Raw genomic sequence first — 18,463 nt, 5'->3', positions numbered from 1 at the left:
GGTTCCATATTGCCTAACATGTTAGTTTTTCCCATTATGTTGAAAAATAATTTTCATAATTAGATTATTTATATGAGAGAGATGCATTCTAAGCATTTAGAATCTAAGTTAAAATATATCATAGCTGCCCATTTATTTATTGATTCAACAAATATCAGAAACCTGCTGTGCACCAGCCAGGCACTGTTCTAGAAGCTTGGGATAGATACATGAGTGAATGACACAAAGACAAACACTGTGACACTTTATAGTACCTACCTGGCACTACATACCAAACCCTCTGTAATTACTGACTGACTGAATCAGTAGATTGTAATAATAATAGGAAAGGCTTAGAATTGTTATGCTTGTTTTAGTGTAAGCAGTCTGTGGATCCATAGGGGTACCCAAAGCTCTTTCAAAGGATCCCTGAGGTCAAATCTGTTTCCATCATAATAATAAGATGCTGTTTACCCTTTCCTCTGTGTTTACGTTTGTACTGATCTGCAAAAGAGATAGTGGGTAAAACTCTTGGCACCAAAGCACAAAGCCGGGCAGTGCACCACACTGTGCAAGTGGTTATTTTATTCTTCACTGCCACACACTTAACAGTAGGAAGAACATCAGTTTCACTTAAGACTGTTCTGGATGAAGCAGTACAAATTATTGATTAATATTAATCTTAACTCTTCAGTACATGTCTTTTTAATCTCCTATGTGTTGAAATGGAGGGTACATATAAAGCACCCTGCTGTATGTCAACTGTAATGGTTGTCTTAAGGAAAAGCACTTATGCCCTTGTTTGAAGTCAAGGTGAACAAGCCACTTTTTTCATAAAACACCATTTTTTATTTGAAAGAGTGACTGATACAAAGTGTGTTTATTCAGACTTGGATATTTGTAAGACAGTTTCTTAAATAAAGTGAATCTCTCATTGCAATGACGACAGTATTTGTTGCCAGTGATAAAATGTACTTCTAAGTGAAAATCAGAATTTTGGAGAACATATCTGCTACCATGACCTTGACAACTTATTATTCTTAAAACAATTTTCTGATGAGATTGGTGGTTATTTAACAGATCTGATTCTTAAGAAATTTTATGTAATGTGTCAACATTTAGAAAAGATTTACATTAATTCAGTAAACAAATACTTTCCAGATGGTTAATGCATGATGTTAAAAAATAATGCATGTGAAAAAGATCCATTCAAAATGCAAGGTCAGAATTAGGGATTTTAATATAACAGATCAAAATGTTTATTGATATGCTTTCAGTTTCCACATTAATGTTATAATTATTTTATTGAATCTGGTGTAGTATCAAAAAACAATATCCACAGACCTGAAAAGTCTGTTAAAATGCTACTTCTTTTCCCAGCTACATATTTTATAAGTCTATATATTTGTGTAAATTAATCAAAATAACATTGTAGAACACTGAATGTAGAAGCAAATAATTCATCTGTTTCTACAAACCCAAACATTAAAGATATTTGCAAAACTGTAAAACAGTGCCAGTATTCTTCCTAAGTTTTTGTTGTTCTAGAAAATATGGTTATTTTTCACAGATAATAGGATTTTTGTGTTAACGTATAATGGGTATATTCTTGGTATTTTTAAATGAATCGCTCTTTGAGGTCTTTAGTAGGTCACCATTTTCTTCCCAGATGAGAAGTTTATTAGAGAAATTAAATAGAAAACAGAATCTTAGAGCTAATAAGGATATTATAGAAGGTGTTTTAAATTTGCTCAAGCTACCAATGTATTTCTATCAGCTGTTCTTACACTTCCTGCCCTGGCCCATATTGGAGGAAAATTATTACCCAGATTTCTTTTTGTATACTGTTCCCTTTATTTAGGGTTATAAGCTTTCCTCAAAAGTTGTCCCCATGTGTTTATTGATGGCTTATCCTGTTTAATGTAGTCCCATTTCTGTTATACTACTTTATGGTTTTTGATTGATTATAATGAAACAGTATGACATTTACAGGTAGAAAAGCAAATGCTTTTAGAGTGAGGAAGCAGGGTTTTGTTTTGTCCTTAGTTTCTAGATAATAGTTTTACAATAGATTGAATTTATTAACAACTTTATGTCAGTTGATGTGTCAGTATGTATTTTATCTTTAATGCTACTGAGTATGTCAAATGATTTCTGTATTTTAACCAGACAACTTGGAATTTATTTCTTTTACAGTTGCTTTCAAAGATATTAATTGATTTTGATTAGGTTTTATACAATTATAAACTCCTCAAGAAACCCTCTCTGCCTCTACCACACATACACATTTGATCTTTTCAGTGGTTCAGACTGAATTCTTGGAGGAGAATGAATAACTGTTAAGTAGTTTTCAGATATTTTCTTTAATTTTTAACTGACTTTGCTGCTTGTCATTTGAATAGATATATAGTGGCTAATAAATAACGTAATGAATTTTACGTAACGTAAATGAATTTTAACGTCTAGAGTGGTGCCTTTCAGACTTCAGTGTGCCTGCAAATTACCTTTGTGTCTTGTTAAGGTACCCATTTTGATTCTGATTCTGTAGGTTTGGGCTGAGAGCAGACGTTCTGTATTTTTATTTTTTAATTTGTTTCTATTTTTTTCCATTGGATTTTTAGACTTTATTGCACAAGTTCATTATATGTGCACAGTCGGCATAGATGTCAACACATGAGCATGTTTTATATCAGCTACCATAATGATTGCCATGCCTGTAAGAGTAAAATTATTTAGTTGACAAACAACCCTCCATGGGGGAAATATTAAATGATTACCAGCCATACTCTGATCTTTATGTTTTATATTCTTATTCACAGTAGGAGTCCTGACAGGACTTAACTTCTAGCTAATTGATCCTTGGGTTTTTTTTCTCCAGGATGCATACTGTGTATTATCATAATTTCATTATGTCTTATCGATTGAAGCATTATAGGAGGATTTGCTCACCAACTCCCATTATTTTCAGACGTTTAACTTAACCTGAGCAAAAATTTATTTTGTAAACACAAAGGTGTTAGCCTTTCCCACCACACTTTCTTTACGTTTCAAGAGTGCCACCAGCTCACTCTGATCATCCAGATATGTACACAACATGAAATACGATCTCATCCAACATATATTCATTCATTTCACTATCAGCAGTAACAATAATTTTCATAATTTGAGAGGAATTTGCATCTAAACCACAAATAGCAATAGTGGAATTAACAACTGCTTATCTCAAATGACTACATGGATGCCCCCCCATATCATACATTTGAAGAATCTTTTTACATAAATGTATAATAAGGGAAGGTATCAAACTTCTTCCAACTGATGCCAAGCCAATGTCATAACTACTGTGTCTTTTCATTTCATGAGGTATTAGTAAAAATTATATAGCTTTGTCAAAATGAAATTATAGGTTCAGACACTTTATATCTTGGTGACATATCCATTCCAGGTAGGTTTCCAAGATGCAACATTACCTATTGTAGAAGAACTTTTACACTTTACAATCATACATTAATGATCATTCTCCTGATTAGCTCCTTAACAGCTAACCTAACACACAAGTGCAATAGATATACGAGTATAAACAGCTTGAATTATTCTACTAGCCATTATTCTAATCTTGTTTTACCGTCACTACAGTTTCATTATATAATAGATTAAATTAATAATCCTTCACTGTAAAGACTGTAGGCCATCAATGAGTGAAGCTATGAATAAATACATATTTATTTTTTTCATCATGATAAGTGTACTCTTTAACACCCATCCCCTATTTTCCCCATCCCCCCACCCACCTCTGCTCTGGTAATCATCAGTTCATTCTCTATAGTTCAGGATTTGTTTCTTGTTTGTCTCTTTTTTTTTCCCTTTGTTGTTTGGTTTCTTAAATTACACCTATGAATGAAATCATATGGTATTTGTCTTTCTCTGATTTATTTTACTTAGCATTATACTCTAGCTCTATCCATGTTGTTGCCAGTGGCAAGATTTCATTCTTTTTTATGGCTGAATAATATTCCATTATATAATTTCTTCTTCATCCATTCATCTATCAGTGGACACATGGGCTCCTTTCATAGTTTGGCTTTTGAGGTTATTTTTAACAAGTTCACAGGTAATGCAGTGTTACCACATGTTGATAACAAGAGTTTGGAGAACAGTGCAGATTTAAAAGTTAAAAATATTGTGTAAAGAACCAAAAGACTATGTAAGGATGATTCAGAAAATTAATGTTTTTAGAAATTTTTATATTATTTTTGGAGTTCTGAGAGAGAAGCATTATATAATTGTAAAGTGTTTAGTGCTTTAAAACGTGGATTTGGATATTTACTTTGCTTCCTTTCTCCATTTACCAAAACAAGTGAAAATGGTAACTTCTTCAGACTTTTCTAATTAGCTTCAAGGACATTTTTATCCCTAAACTTCTTAGCTTACTGAGAACATTATCTTATTTCTTTCTTCACTTTTCTATTAAAAAAAATTTAAATCTGTGCTGGAAGAGTTGAGAGTTGTCTAGTGAACATCCACATACCTTTTACCTGGATTTGCCAGTTGCTAACCTTTTGCTACTTTGGTTTTCTCCTTTGATATTTGTATTATTATTATAGGTATGCTGCTTGCAAAGCTGCATTCTAATCAAAAAGTTGCTTACAGTGTGTAGAATTTTTAAAATGAAAAATTCGTTGGGTGATTCAAAAATTTAGTAACATGAATGTAGTGGTTCTTTAAAATGATTAGTTCTATTGCATATCTTAAAGTTTAGTGAGTAAACAAAATCAGCAATAACTTGGTGTTCTTCTTTGTCTTCTGATAACAGGGTGCTAAATTGGTGTATTTTGGTTTTAATTAGAGCACAAATTTTAATTTTAAATTTTGACCAATAATTAGTGTTAAGAGCTCACATTTGCGAGGTCAAAGAGGGTCAGCATTAAGGTAAGTGGTTCTGTACAAAATCCTGCTGAACCTAGACAAAATTAGGTTTTTGGAACAAGATATTCTCTATCTTTCCGACAGTGCTTGGAAGGCACTACCACTGGTTATGACTGTTCTTTAATTATATTTGTATGACTGCCCACACTGCTGTTCTGATGGTCACATTCTCTCTTGCTAGGCCAAGAGTCACTGTGTCTCCCTGAGGTAATTTACTATATCTGTTTTTTCCACTGTGTGTTGATGACATAGGTCTGAGGTAGCTTTCCTTGTTCTTGAGTGCACTTCATTCCCATGCTTCTGCTGCATGTATTTGCCAGCTCTAAATATTGGTAGTTGTTTTGTAGTATCTATCAATAGTGTGTTATATTAGTTTTCTGTTTCTGTGTAACACATCACACAAATGTAGCAGCTTAAAATAACACATTTATTATCTCGCAGTTTCTGTGGATCTTCTGCTTAGGGCCTCACTGTAATCATGGTATTGGCTGAGCTTCATTCTTGTCTGAAGACTGAGAATCTTCTTCCAAGCTCACTCATGTTGATTGCAGAATTCATTATCTTGTGATTGTAGGACTGAGGGCCCTTTCTTCAGTTGACTGCTAGAGGCTAAACTCAGCACCTAAAGGCTGTTTAAAGTTCCTTGCTATGTGGACTTTCCCAGTGTGGCAGTTTACTTCACCGAGTCAATGAAAAATCTTTAAAGCTAGTCTTTTAGCAAGATTGGAGTTTTATATGGTGTGACTTAATTATAGGAGTAAGATCCTATAGCCTTTGCTGTGTTCTTTTGGTTAAATGCAAATCAAGATCCTGCCTATAGCCTATGGGAAGGGATTACAGAAAGGTGTGAAGAGGTGGAGAGCATGGAGGGTCATGTATACTTAAAACTTTTTAAGATATGGTTTGTTTAGTCATTAATTTATTCATCAAATATTTATTGAGGTTAACATCTGCTTTTCAGCTATGACAGAGTAATTGGATTGGATTTTTCCTCCAGCCATAAACAGCTATAAAAATGGACAAAATATATGAAGTAGAACTCTTTTCAGGCACTGGACATTAGAGAGAAAGAGAACAAACAAGGTGAGCACCACATTTAGCCCATCTCTGTGTTTCAAGGCAGTTTCCTGACTGTGTCATGGGGAGTGGAACTCAAGCAGAGCAGGGAAGTCCTGCTGAGTTAAGAATGTAAACATTGGAGTTCTGGGCTACTGAAGCAGCTGGAATTTGCCAAGCAGGGTATTGGAAAAGTATAAGTGTGAGTTTCCCAAAAGTTCTTTACTGAGAGTTGGGCTGTACATGCATACAAAGTCAGATAGAGAATGCATTTTAGAGTGGGACAATTCCTGTTATACCTGGAGATACTGAATTCCAGTCCATCCAGGGTAGAGTGACCTAGTTAACATACTAAACGTTTATCTGAGACCAGAAAGACCTGCTATAGGAGTAATAATTTTATCTCGGAGCAGGATTAGCAAATGATGGTCTGTACTAAATCTGACTTACTGATGATTTTTATATGGCTTGTGTTCTAAGAATGGCTTTTATATATTTTAGTGGCTAAAAAATTTCTTTAAAAAGAATAGTATTTAGTGAAACTTGAAAATTATGTGGAATATAAATTCTAGTGACTATAAATAAATTTGTTTTAAAATGCAGCCACCCATTCTAATTCATTTACATATTACTCTGGGGCTATGAGGGCAAAGTTGAGCTATGGACACTGTGTGGCCCACAAGTCTAATATATTTACTATCTAGCTTTTTACAGAAGTTTGCTAACTCCTATTATACAGTAAAGATTGCTCTGGATTTGCTCTAATAAAGTGTAAAATTAGGCCTTTTAGGGATCAAGGAGAGGTTACTGGGCAAAACAAAACTCACCAAGAAAGATAGCATAATCTAGAATCTTTACACTGTATTTATAGTATCCAGCATACAACAAATATTTACTATACATGCAAATAAGCAGGAAAACTTGAACCATATGAAGGGGAAAATGCTATTGATAGAAACTGACCCTGAGACAACCCATATTTGGAATTAGGAAAAATGAATTAAAGCAACTATTTACTCAGTGACTTAAAATAAGATTATGAAATTGCAGAACTGAGAAGAGAAATATCTGAAATGAAAAATTCACTGGTGGGTTTAATGGTGAATTGGAGATGGCACAAGATGGTGAACTCGAAGTCAGATCCATAGAAATTATCCAATATGAAGAACTGAGAGAAGAAAATTGGTGCTGGCGTGGGTGGAGAGAGTCCTGATGGCCTCTAGGGTAATATGAAGCAATCTAATATACATATACTTAGAGTCCTAGAAGGAGAGGAAAGAGGGAATAATTCAGAAAAGTGTTTTTAACAAATAATGAGTAGACTCCCATTTCTTGATTTCAAAGCTACATTAACTCAAACTCCATGATATTGGCATAAGGACAGACATAAATCAATGGAGTACAAGTGTGAGTCAAGATAAAAACACATACATATGTGGACACTTGATTATCTGTATGAGTGCCAAGACAGTTCAGTGAGGGAAAGAATAATTTTTCAACAGATTGTGCTGTGACGACTGGATACCTACATGTCAGAGAATGAAAGTGATCTCTTTAAAAAAATAAGTAAAAATGGTTCAGAGATCTAAATATAAGAATTAAAATGATAAAGCTCTTAGAAAAAAATAAATTTTGTGACATTGCATTGGGCAGTGATTTCTTAGGTATAGTTCTTAAAGCACAAACAACCAAAGGAAAAGAAAAACAGGTGAATTGGACTTGATCAAAATGAAAAATTTCTGTGCTTCAGAGGAAGTGAAAAGACAACCCATAAGAGAAAATATTTGCAAAATCATATATCTAAGAAGAGTCATGTCCATAATATGTAAAGAACTCCTAGAATTCAATAATAAAAAGGTAAATAACTTAATTAAAAATGGGCAAAGTAAAAAAGAAAAAATGGGCAAAGTATCTGAGTAGACATTTCTCCAAAGAAGATATATAAATAGCCAGCAAGCACAGAAGTGAAGTGAAACTCAGAATAGTTGTTAAAGACAGACACTATTGAATTATCCCTTCAGCCTACAAATAGAGCTATAATCAAAAAGTTAAATAATAACAGGTGTTAGAGAATGGATTAATTGGTACTCCCAGATGTTACATGTTGCTATTAGAAATGTAAAATGATGCACTGCTTTGGAGAACAGTGGAGAATTGCTTTGGAGTTTGGCAGTTCCTCAAATGATTAAATGTAGACTTGCCATACGACCCACCAATTCCAGTCCTAGTTATATACCCCAGAGAATTGAAAACATATGTCCACCCCAAAACTTGTACATGGATGTTCACAGCAGCAGTAGTCATAATAGCCAAAAAGTGGAAGCAACCCCAGTGCTCAAAAACTGATGAATGGAAAAACAAAATGTATATCAATGCAATATCAATGGAACTAATGTATAGTTGACCCCCGAACAACATGGACTTAAACTGCGTGAGTCCACTTACATATAGATTTTTTTTATAAATATAGTACAGTACTGTAAATGTATTTTCTTTTCCTTAATATTTTCTGTTCTGTAGCTTTATTATAAAATACAGAACAGAATATATATAAGACATATAACAGAATATGTGATCAATTGCTTATGTTACTGATAAGGCTTCCAGTCAACAGTAGGTTACTGGTAGTTAAATTTTTGGGGAGTCAGAAGTTATATGCAGATTTTCAACTTCATGGGAAGAGGTGTGGGTTGGCACCCCTCACCACTTGTTCAGGGGTCAACTGTATAACTTGGTCATGTAAAGGAGTAAAGTACTGATACATGCTATAGCATTGATGAACCCTGAAATGTCATGCTAAGTGAAAGAAGGAAGACACAAAAGGCCGTGTATTGTATGCATATTGTGATTCATTTATATGTAACGTCCAAAATTTGCAAAATTTATAGAGACAGAAAATAAATTGGTGTGACTGCTTACAAATACAAGGTTTCTTTCTGGAGTTATATAATTTGATAGTGGTGATTGCTGTATACCTTGTGAATATATTAAAAACTATTGAAATTGCTTTTTAAAAGTGAATTTAAGTAAATTGTATCTAGATTATATCTCAACCTTAAAGAAATAATGGTTATTAATTTTTCATATTTGGGGAGAAAACAATCTGTGTTGAAGAAACTCAGGAAATCCTAAGCAAGTAAATATATAGAAAAACACACTTAGGTATATAATCAAACTGGTAAAAACCAGTAATACATAGAAAATCTATGTAAAAAAAGAAACAGCATAAAAGAGAACAGTAAGTGATAAATGATAGTTGCCATTCTTATGAGAAATCAAAATAAATAAAATCTTATTTTTAAAAAAGGAAAATACTAACAAATTGAATATAGCAGTATAGGAAAAGGACAGTATACCACAACAGTGTTGAGATTGTCCCAGGAATATATGGGTGATTCGACTTTGAAATGATCAATGAATTGATGTAATTTAGCATGTTTACAGAAAAAAGTAGAAAAAATCATAAAATCACATAGATCCTTACTGGAAAAGCTTTTGACAAAATTCAGTACAAATTTGTCTCCAAAACTCTTAGCAAACTTAGGAATAAAAGGAAATATCCTCGATTTGACCAAGAGTAATATGGAAAGCCTACAACTAAAATCGTGCTAAGTGGTGGTTTATTCAGGGTTTCACCCTAAGATCAGGAGAAAGGTGAAGGTATTTGTTCCTATCACTCCTACAGGCAGTTTTGCTCTACTGCAAAATACATATTCCTAAAAAACAACATACTGTTAAAAATCACAGGACTTAAGGAGAAAATGCATTAAGGGCACAAAACCAAAAACTTTATTAGTGACAAATAAAAAAGATAGGAACCTAACAAAAGCATAGTTTTACATATATTAAATAACTAAATACATAAATACTACAATAAGTATTGCCCTTTATATTGAAAGCAATTGGAAGTTTGCTTGTAGAAATGAGAATTGGGAAGGGTTTGCAGCTTGTCAGTTATTGTGAAGTGGCTGAAGGAAAGTCTCAAATCAGACGAAATTGTAGCATCAAATGTGGATGAATATAGCTTGTAACAAGAATTGAAGTTGCAGGTCTGTTGCTGAAGTGTATGTGTTTTGTGTATTTTGTGCCTCAGTTTAGCAGGGTGCAATTTCTGTGTTCACTTAGTATTTCTTGTGGACAGTATTTACAGAAGTAAATATGAAATTCACATTGCTCAAATTGTTCCCTAATATATCATTTATATATATATTATATATATTTGGAACAAATCCAAAAGACGTGAACAATCTATATGTATATACATAAATGTATGTGTGTATATGTATATAAACCATTCATAAATATGTGTATGTTTATATATGAACAATTAGCACATGAAAAGATGTTCAACACCTTTAGTCATCAGTGAAGTGTATATTAAAATCACAATGAGTGCTTGGGGCTCCTGGGTGGCTCAGTTGGTTAAGTGTCTGACTCATGGTTTTGGCTCAGGTCATGATCTCAGGGCTATGAGATCAAGCCCCATGTTGGCCTGCACGTTCAGCAAAGTCTACTTAAGATTCCCTCCCCCGTGTCCCTCCTCCTGCTCTTTCCCTCTTTCTTTCTCTCTCTCTCTCTCTCAAATAAAATCTAAAAACAACAAAAACAAAAAACCCACAATGAGTGCTTGCATTGCAGCATATCAACTAAAATTGGAATGATGCAGAGAAGATTAACATGGCCCTTGTGCAAGGATGACACAAATTTATGAAGTGTTCCATATTATTTTATTTTTTTGCATTCCTTTTTTTTTAAATGACTAAAATTAAAAATACTGACAGTACCAAGCTGAGGACTTGGAGTAACCAGAACTTTCATACTTTATTGGTAGTTGTGTAAAATTATGTTGTTACCTTGAAAAACAATTCGGCAGTTTCTAAATAATGTTAAATATAAACTTATTCTGTGACACAGCATTTCTGTTTCAAGGTATATATGCAAGAAAAATGGGGCGCCTCAGTCAGAGGTGGCTCAGTCAGGGGTCTGCCTTCAGCTCAGATCATGATCCCAGGATCTTGGGATTGAGTCCCACATCAGGCTCTCCTCAGGGAGAGGGAGAAGCTTGCTTCTCCCTCTCCCTCTGCCTGTCATTTTCCTTGCTTATGCTCTCTCTCTGTCAAATAAATAAAATCTTTAAAAATGAAAGCATGCTCACAAAAGACTTGTACACTAATAGTTACAATCTTTTATTTTTTAAAGATTTTATTATTCATGAGAGACAGAGACAGAGAGAGAGAGAGAGAGAGAGAGAGAGAGAGAGAGAGAGGCAGAGGGAGAAGCAGCCCCCATATAGGGAGCCTGACGCGGGACTCGATCACGGGTCTCCAGGATCACGCCCTAGGCTGAAGGCGGCGCTTAAACTGCTGAGCCATCTGGGCTGCCCTAATAGTTAGAATCTTAATGTCTGTTAACAGGTTTTTGGGTGAACAGAGTAGTTTATCAGTCCAATTCAGCAGTAAAAGGGGAACTAACTATATACATGCAGTAACATAGATGAATTTCCAAAGCATTATGCTAATAAGTAAAAGATTTTAGATGATACAGTACTACATAATATGATTCTATTTATATCTGATTATATTACAGGCAAAACTAATCTTGTGATACAAATCAGATCAGCTGGGTCAAAATGAGGGAACTGATTGCAAAGGGCACCAAAGAACTTTCTGGTGTGATGGTAATATTTTATATCTTGTTTGGGCAGATACTAACTAATGCAGTGTTAATTTATTTAACTGTACACTTAAAATTTCTGCATTTTACTCTGTGCATCATGTCTCAAATAAAATTGACTTAATTTACAAAGCTTTTTGACAAAGTACAGGTGAGAACAGTCATGGTCCCTGCCTTGTGGAGCTTAAGAGTAGTATGGCATGACAATACAAATGATATTGTAGAGTCAAGTATATGAACTCTGTGAACTTAACATACACTTGGGAAGTTAGAAATTTCCTAGAGGAAGTGATGTTGATACTGAACCTGAAGATGGAGGAGGATATTTTTGGGTAGTGAGTAGTTGTGTTAAGTGGTCAGGGAATAGGCAAGAAGAAAGAGTGTTTTAGGCAAAGGAGATATTTTATGCAGAGGCAGAAGAATGAGAGAGTATGCCTAAAAGAATGTTTGAGCAGGTGACCTTGTCAAGATCATTGGAGCAGAGAATGTGTGTGTGGGAGAAGGGAAAGAAAATGGAGTATCTTAAGTGAGAGCAGGAGATTATGATGAAGAGATTAGCAGAGATGTAAGTCATTCAGAACCTTAAAGGCTTTGGAAAAAGTTTGATTTTATTCTAAAAGAGCAGAGCAGGTGAGTGAGAAGATCTGATTTGTATTTTAGGAAGATCGCTGTGACTCCAAATGTGAAAAATGAATTAAAGGGGTTAAGATTTGGGAAATGGGACCCAGCTGCAAGGGTTTTCAGAAATGTCAGACAGTTGTTAGTTTGTACTAGGAAAGCAGCTCTGGGAATGTTGAAAGTGAATGGATTCAGATCTATTTAGGATGTGAACTCAGTAGAACTTGCTTGAATGTAGGAGATGGGGAGGAGGAATCAAGGGGGGAAACTTATTTCTTTACTTGTGGATTTGTTGAAGTCACATATGCCTAACGACGTATCTACTAGATTAATGAATGTATGGGTCCTAGTCATGAGAAGGATCTTAGCTGGAGACAGATATTGAGACTTAATCATCCATAAATGATGTAGAAGTAGGTAAGCTTATGAAGGTGAATATATGGAATGAAAAAAAGCAAAAAAAGCAACAAGGTACTAGACTGGAAATTTGAAAAATATCAACATTTGGGATGCTTGGGTGGCTCAGTCAGTTAAGCATCCGACTCTTGGCTTTGGCTCAGGTTGTGGGATCGAGCCCTGCATTGGGCTTCACTCTTGCATGGAGTCTGCTGGAGATTCTCTCCCTCTCCCTCTGTTCCTCCTTCTCCCCATTCCCACCCTCATCATATAAAATAGATAAATAAAATCTTAAAAAAAAAAAAACCACAACAAGCAACATTTAAGGAATAGTGCCAGAATAGATTTGAAAATGAGAATGAGGGAAGATGAGGGAAAAATAAGTGTGGTATAACAAACTTAAGGATGACTGCTTCAAGGAGGATATTCAAAGGTGTTAGATATTTGATGAGGACTTAAAACAAGGACTGAAAGGTGTCATTGTTGACTTTCAAGAGAGGAATTTGCAAGAGTGGTGAGGGTAGCCCACTGATTGTGGGATAATAAGGCTGACTACTAGTTTGGTCACCTTAAAAGTTGGCTCTGAAGGGGAAGAGGACTGTAGCCAGAAGGAAGTTGAGGTTGAAGGAAGTTTTTTTGTTTTTGCTTTGGGTGCTTATTTTATTTTTGGGAACAACTAATGGGAAACAGTGATTAGAGAGAAAATAGTTACAGATAATTATAGGAAGAAATGAGAATAATTAATTCAACTCAGTTTCAAAGATTCACAAAATGGAACCTAGCAAACAGGATAGGAGATATTCTTTAGATTGTATCAGGAGGGAAGCAGATGGTTGGTTGAAGGTAAGTTTGTAGATTGGATCCTGGTAAAATGAGAAGATTTAAGAAAATTGGGGCACTTGACTGGTTCTTGGAGTTGTGCAACTCTTGATCCAGAGTTGTGCATTTGAGCTCCATTTTGGGAGTGTAGAGTGTACATTTTAAGTGGAGAGATTACTTAAAATCTTTCTAGGGCAGCCCCAGTGGCCCAGCGGTTTAGCACCGCCTTCGGCCCGGGGTGTGATCCTGGAGAGCTGGGATCAAGTCCCCACATCGGGCTCCCTGCATGGAGCCTGCTTCTCCCTCTGCCTGTGTCTCTGCCTCTTGCTCTCTCTGTGTCTGTGATGAATAAATAAAATCTTTTAAAAAAAATCTTTAAAAAAAAGATTTAAGAAAATCCTGAAAGTTTAACAAATTTTAGTGCTGACTTCAGCATTGATTCCTTTAGTTTCAGAGTATATTCTCTCATCCTGAAAATTATATTTTAGAAGATATATTTGAAAAAAATCTCTTCTATTTCCATTCCACCACCCCCCCCCCCACACACACACATACCAAAGTGATCCTGGAAAGAAATGTCTAGATTTATCAAAGTAAGCCTTTAAACTATGGCCTTGTATTTTCCTCGTCAGAATGCTGACTCTACTATTAGAGGTGACTCAACAATCAAATAAAATAATATTGCTGTGTATGTTAGTTTGCTTATTTTGCCATAACAAAATACTACAGACTGGATGCCTTCAACAAGAGAAATTTATTTTCACACAGTTCATGAGGCTAGAAAATCCAAGATCAAGGTCTAGCAGGGTTTAATTTCTGGTGAGGATTGTTTTCCTGGTGTGCAGATGGTTACCTTCTCTCTGTGTCCTTGTATGTTCTTTCCTCCTTGTGTTTGGAGAGAGCGAATGAGTGAGCTCTCTTCTGTCTTTTCTTACTGGATACTAATCCTGTTAGATCAGGGCCCCACCCATATGAGCACACTTAACCTTAATTGATTCCTTAAGGATCCATCTCCAAATACAGCCACCCTGAGGATTAGGGCTTCAACATGAGAATATTAGGGGGACATAAACATGGAGTCCATAACACTATATATTAGCAACTCCTACATTTTTAATGGGTGTTAGATTCTTTATGGATCATATGGAAAATTTTTGTTTGCTTTGCTCTCTTGTCTCAATAGAACTTGCAGTATTTTTTATTTGAGGTATAATTGACATCTATAGTATTATATTACTTTTAAGTGTTTAACATGCTGATTTGATATTTGTATATATTGCAGAAAGATTATTAGTTAAATCCATCACCATTTTTTTCTTGTCATGGGAATTTTTAAGATTTACTCTCTCAGCAACTTTCAAATATGCAATATGATATTACTAACTGTAGTCATCAAGCTGTACATTACATCCCCATGACTTATTTCATAACTGGAAGTTTATACCTTTTGATCCCCTTCATCCTTTTTTTTTTTTTTTTTTAAGATTTTATTTATTCATGAGAGAGACAGAGAGAGAGGCAGAGACACAGGCAGAGAGAGAAGCAGGCTCCATGCAGGGAACCTGATGTGGGACTCGATCCCTGGTCTGTAGGATCATGCCCTGGGCCGAAGGCAGACGCTCAACCGCTGAGCCACCCAGGCTGCCCCCCTTTGTCCTTTTTGCTTAACATTCCACCCCCTGCCTCTGGCCAATTATCAGTTTATTCTCTATATTTGTGAGCTCGCCTCCCCCTTTTATATTCTACATATAAGTGAGATCATTAAGGCATGAGTCTTTCCTTTTCTGACTTATTTCACTTAGATAATGCCTCAGGGTCCATCCATGTTGTCACAAATGTTGAGATCTTGTTCTTTTTAATGGTTGGATAATATTCCATTGTACATATACTACATCTTTATCCATTCATCCATCAGTGAACAGTTAGGTTGTTTCCATGTCCTGGCTAATGTAAATAATGCAGCAGTGAGCATGGGAGTGCATATATCTTTCAGAGATAGCGATTTTGTTTTCTCTGGATAAATACTTAGAATTGCTGGATTATGTGTAGTTTATTATTAAGTTTTTGAGAAACTTCCATACTGTTTTCCATAGTGGCTGTACCAGTTTATAGTAGTCCTATCAATACAAAAAGGTTCCTTTTTTGGACATCCCCATCAACATTTGTTATTTCTTATCTTTTTGATAATAGCCATTCTAATAGGTGTGAGGTGGTATCTCATGGTTTTGATCTGCATTTCTCTGAGAATTAGTGATGTTGAACATCATGTGCCTATTTGTCATATGTAGGTCTTTGGAAAAATGTTCAGATCTTATGCCTATTTTTTAATTGTATGGTTTGTTTTTTGTTGGTGGGCTGTATGGATTGATTGTATATTTTGGATATTACCCCACTACTAGATACATGATTTGCAAGTATTTTCTCCTCTTTTTGAAAGAAACCATCATTTTGTTGATGGTTTTCTTTGCTGTGCACAAGCTTTTTAGTTTGTTGTAGTCTACTTGCTTTTGTTTTGTTTTGTTTTTTTGTTTTTGCTTTTGTGGCCTTTGCTTTTGGTGTTGAGCTTACAATATTATCTATAAATTAAAGGGCTTTTGTTTCCCACTTGTAATAGTTTGAGTTTAATGTTGTTTATCTCTAATGTGTGTGTATACAGCTCAGACTGTATTAATATTTTAGTTAAACGACACTGGTAATAATATTTAAGTAAATAGTACTTTCCAGATTATTTATATAAAAGTGAAATTAGATTAGTTTATCAGGCATTCTGACTTGAAATATTCATGAAAGCAAATAAATACGGTATCAAACTCACCTTTATTTGTAAGAATTTGTTGAACTGAAAAGATATACACCTATACACAATTGCTAATGTATGTAAGAAGATACTAGAAATGTAATGAATCAAGAGTCTGTCTGGAATTTTATTGTGAAGCTTTTAAAAACGATTTCCTACCCCCACCCCAACCTAATCATGGAAGAAGGAACATGTCATGAGTAGGAGCTGAGGGGGCTTTGACTGAGACATCTGTCACTTTATTCATTGCCATGATTAATTCAGTTGCTGTGACTGCCTACGTAGATATTTCCTCTGTTACTGCTCTCATAGTTCCTTTGAGATCATTTCATTAAATAGTTTACTTTCCTCCTAGATAGAGATGTGGAATGTTCTGTTGCAACATATGTATACAAATACCTGCACTCTCTTGAAAGACCCCTCATTTGCAATAAAGGCTAGTTGTCTGTAATTGTCAGCTATCAATTATGGGCGTCCTCATTGGTTAAGTTTAGAAACCTGCAAAACAGAGGTCATCTGGGAAAAGCAGAACTTTAGTACTTTCTCTGATTATAGGAGCCATTGAGGGGATTAGCAGCCCATGCTGAAACAGCACTAGACAATGGTGGAATTTTTTTCCCCCTTGATTTTTCAAACCGCTGTTTTGAGAGATCCTAACTCCTTTTTTTTTCATAATCAGATTGTATACAGTTTTAAGAAACTCTGATAGTACTTAAGTTTAAATAGGTCGTAAATTCAAACTACATGAAAATAATATTTTCTTTGAAATATGAACTTTCATATTTTCTGCCAGTCATAAATAACCAAAATGAGCAATTAAATGAGCAGCATAGAGAACTGTACAATATCCAAAAAAGCCATTCTAAATTTAGAGATCAAGTATAAAAAAGTTAAAGTTTTCTTAAATAGGAATAATTGTTATAATGTTAATCCATTTGAATATAATAGAATTGATATAATGAACATTTTATTGTTCATCCTGGTCAGGAAATCAGGACAAATCCCTTTAATCTAGCCTAAGCAAAGCAAATACAGCTGATTGTAAAGTTGATTAAGTAAGGTAGGGACCCTCTCTCTGCCATCCATGTCCTCTCCCATCTTTTAGTTTTGCCTATCTCTCTCTCATTCTCTCCTTTTGCCTTTTCATTTTTACAGACTTTTATATTTTCTCATATTCTTTGCCCTTGTGTGCCTATGCCTGAAAACATCTACCTTCATTCTTATGGATCTCTAGTTCAAGGGCCCAATGAATCTAGAATCCCTTTGTACCTCGAGAGACCATTTGTCTCAGCTGTTCCCCTCCCCTCTAGGCAGCTGTGACCAGTGGGTAGTTAAATAGTAGCTTACCTTTTTACTCAGCAGATCTATGAGATCAGACTCTCTTAAGATAGAAGGAGGTATGACTGATTATTTGCATCTAAAAAATATACTTTAGGAAATAGCAATAGGTAGTCAAGTGCCTTTGCTTTTGGTAGGAGAGCATGCACTTAAGTTTCCTAGTCATTTTGGAGCTTGTCATTACTTGGATAATGTAATGTTGTCTGTTAATAGTATCCAAGTAGGCTGTGACTAAATGTTTTTTTTCTGCCATTATTATTTGTCTCAGTTTTTACCAAAGGACTTATGGAACCGTGACTTTTTGGTAAAATAATGTTTGAATGTAATTACTGTAAGTATTTGGGTCTTATGGAGGAAGTGGTATTGTGTAGTAGTTACAAACCAGGACTCTTGAGTCAGACTAATCCTAGCTTGACCACATATGACTCTCTCCACTCCCTGAGCTTTGTAATTATTTTTTTTATCTGTGAAATAGCAATAACAATCATTTTTACTGTAAGCGTTGTTATGAAGATTAAATTACATAGTCCATATAAACAGCATTAGTGCAATGTCTCACACAGTAAGTGTTCAGTTAGTGTTGGCGGCTCTTATTATCTTTTTTTTTTTTTCAGTGAAAAGAGAATTAGTCACCTCATTTACATAACTGCTTATTTGTCCAGTGATCAATTCCTCAACTGCCTAAAAGATTCAGTGTAGGTATAGGATGTAGATTTAGCTTTGACCTTAAAAGGTACATTTTAACAGCTTTTTTACAGCCTAATTGACCTACAGCAAACTATATACATATTAAAAATGTACACTTTGATAAGTTTATATAATTTATGTATTCATTTACCTGTTGACACTTAGGATGTTTCC

General features: G+C 34.8%; 1 protein-coding gene and 1 non-coding gene across 5 annotated transcripts in view; both read left to right on the top strand.

Moving 5' to 3' along the window:
- Positions 1–18,463, top strand: part of ATG5 (autophagy related 5) — a 127,005-nt gene that overhangs the window by 28,921 nt on the left and 79,621 nt on the right. The gene's annotated exons all lie outside the window — the stretch shown is intronic.
- On the top strand, positions 10,585–10,688 carry LOC119874390. The gene has a single exon (XR_005368244.1). It is a non-coding gene; the product is annotated as a U6 spliceosomal RNA (small nuclear RNA).

This window comes from Canis lupus, chromosome 12, assembly GCF_011100685.1.
Source record: "Canis lupus familiaris isolate Mischka breed German Shepherd chromosome 12, alternate assembly UU_Cfam_GSD_1.0, whole genome shotgun sequence".
NCBI classification, from domain to species: Eukaryota; Metazoa; Chordata; class Mammalia; order Carnivora; family Canidae; genus Canis; species Canis lupus.
Note: the sequence above shows the minus strand (reverse complement) of the source record. Positions and strands in the feature narration are given on the sequence as shown.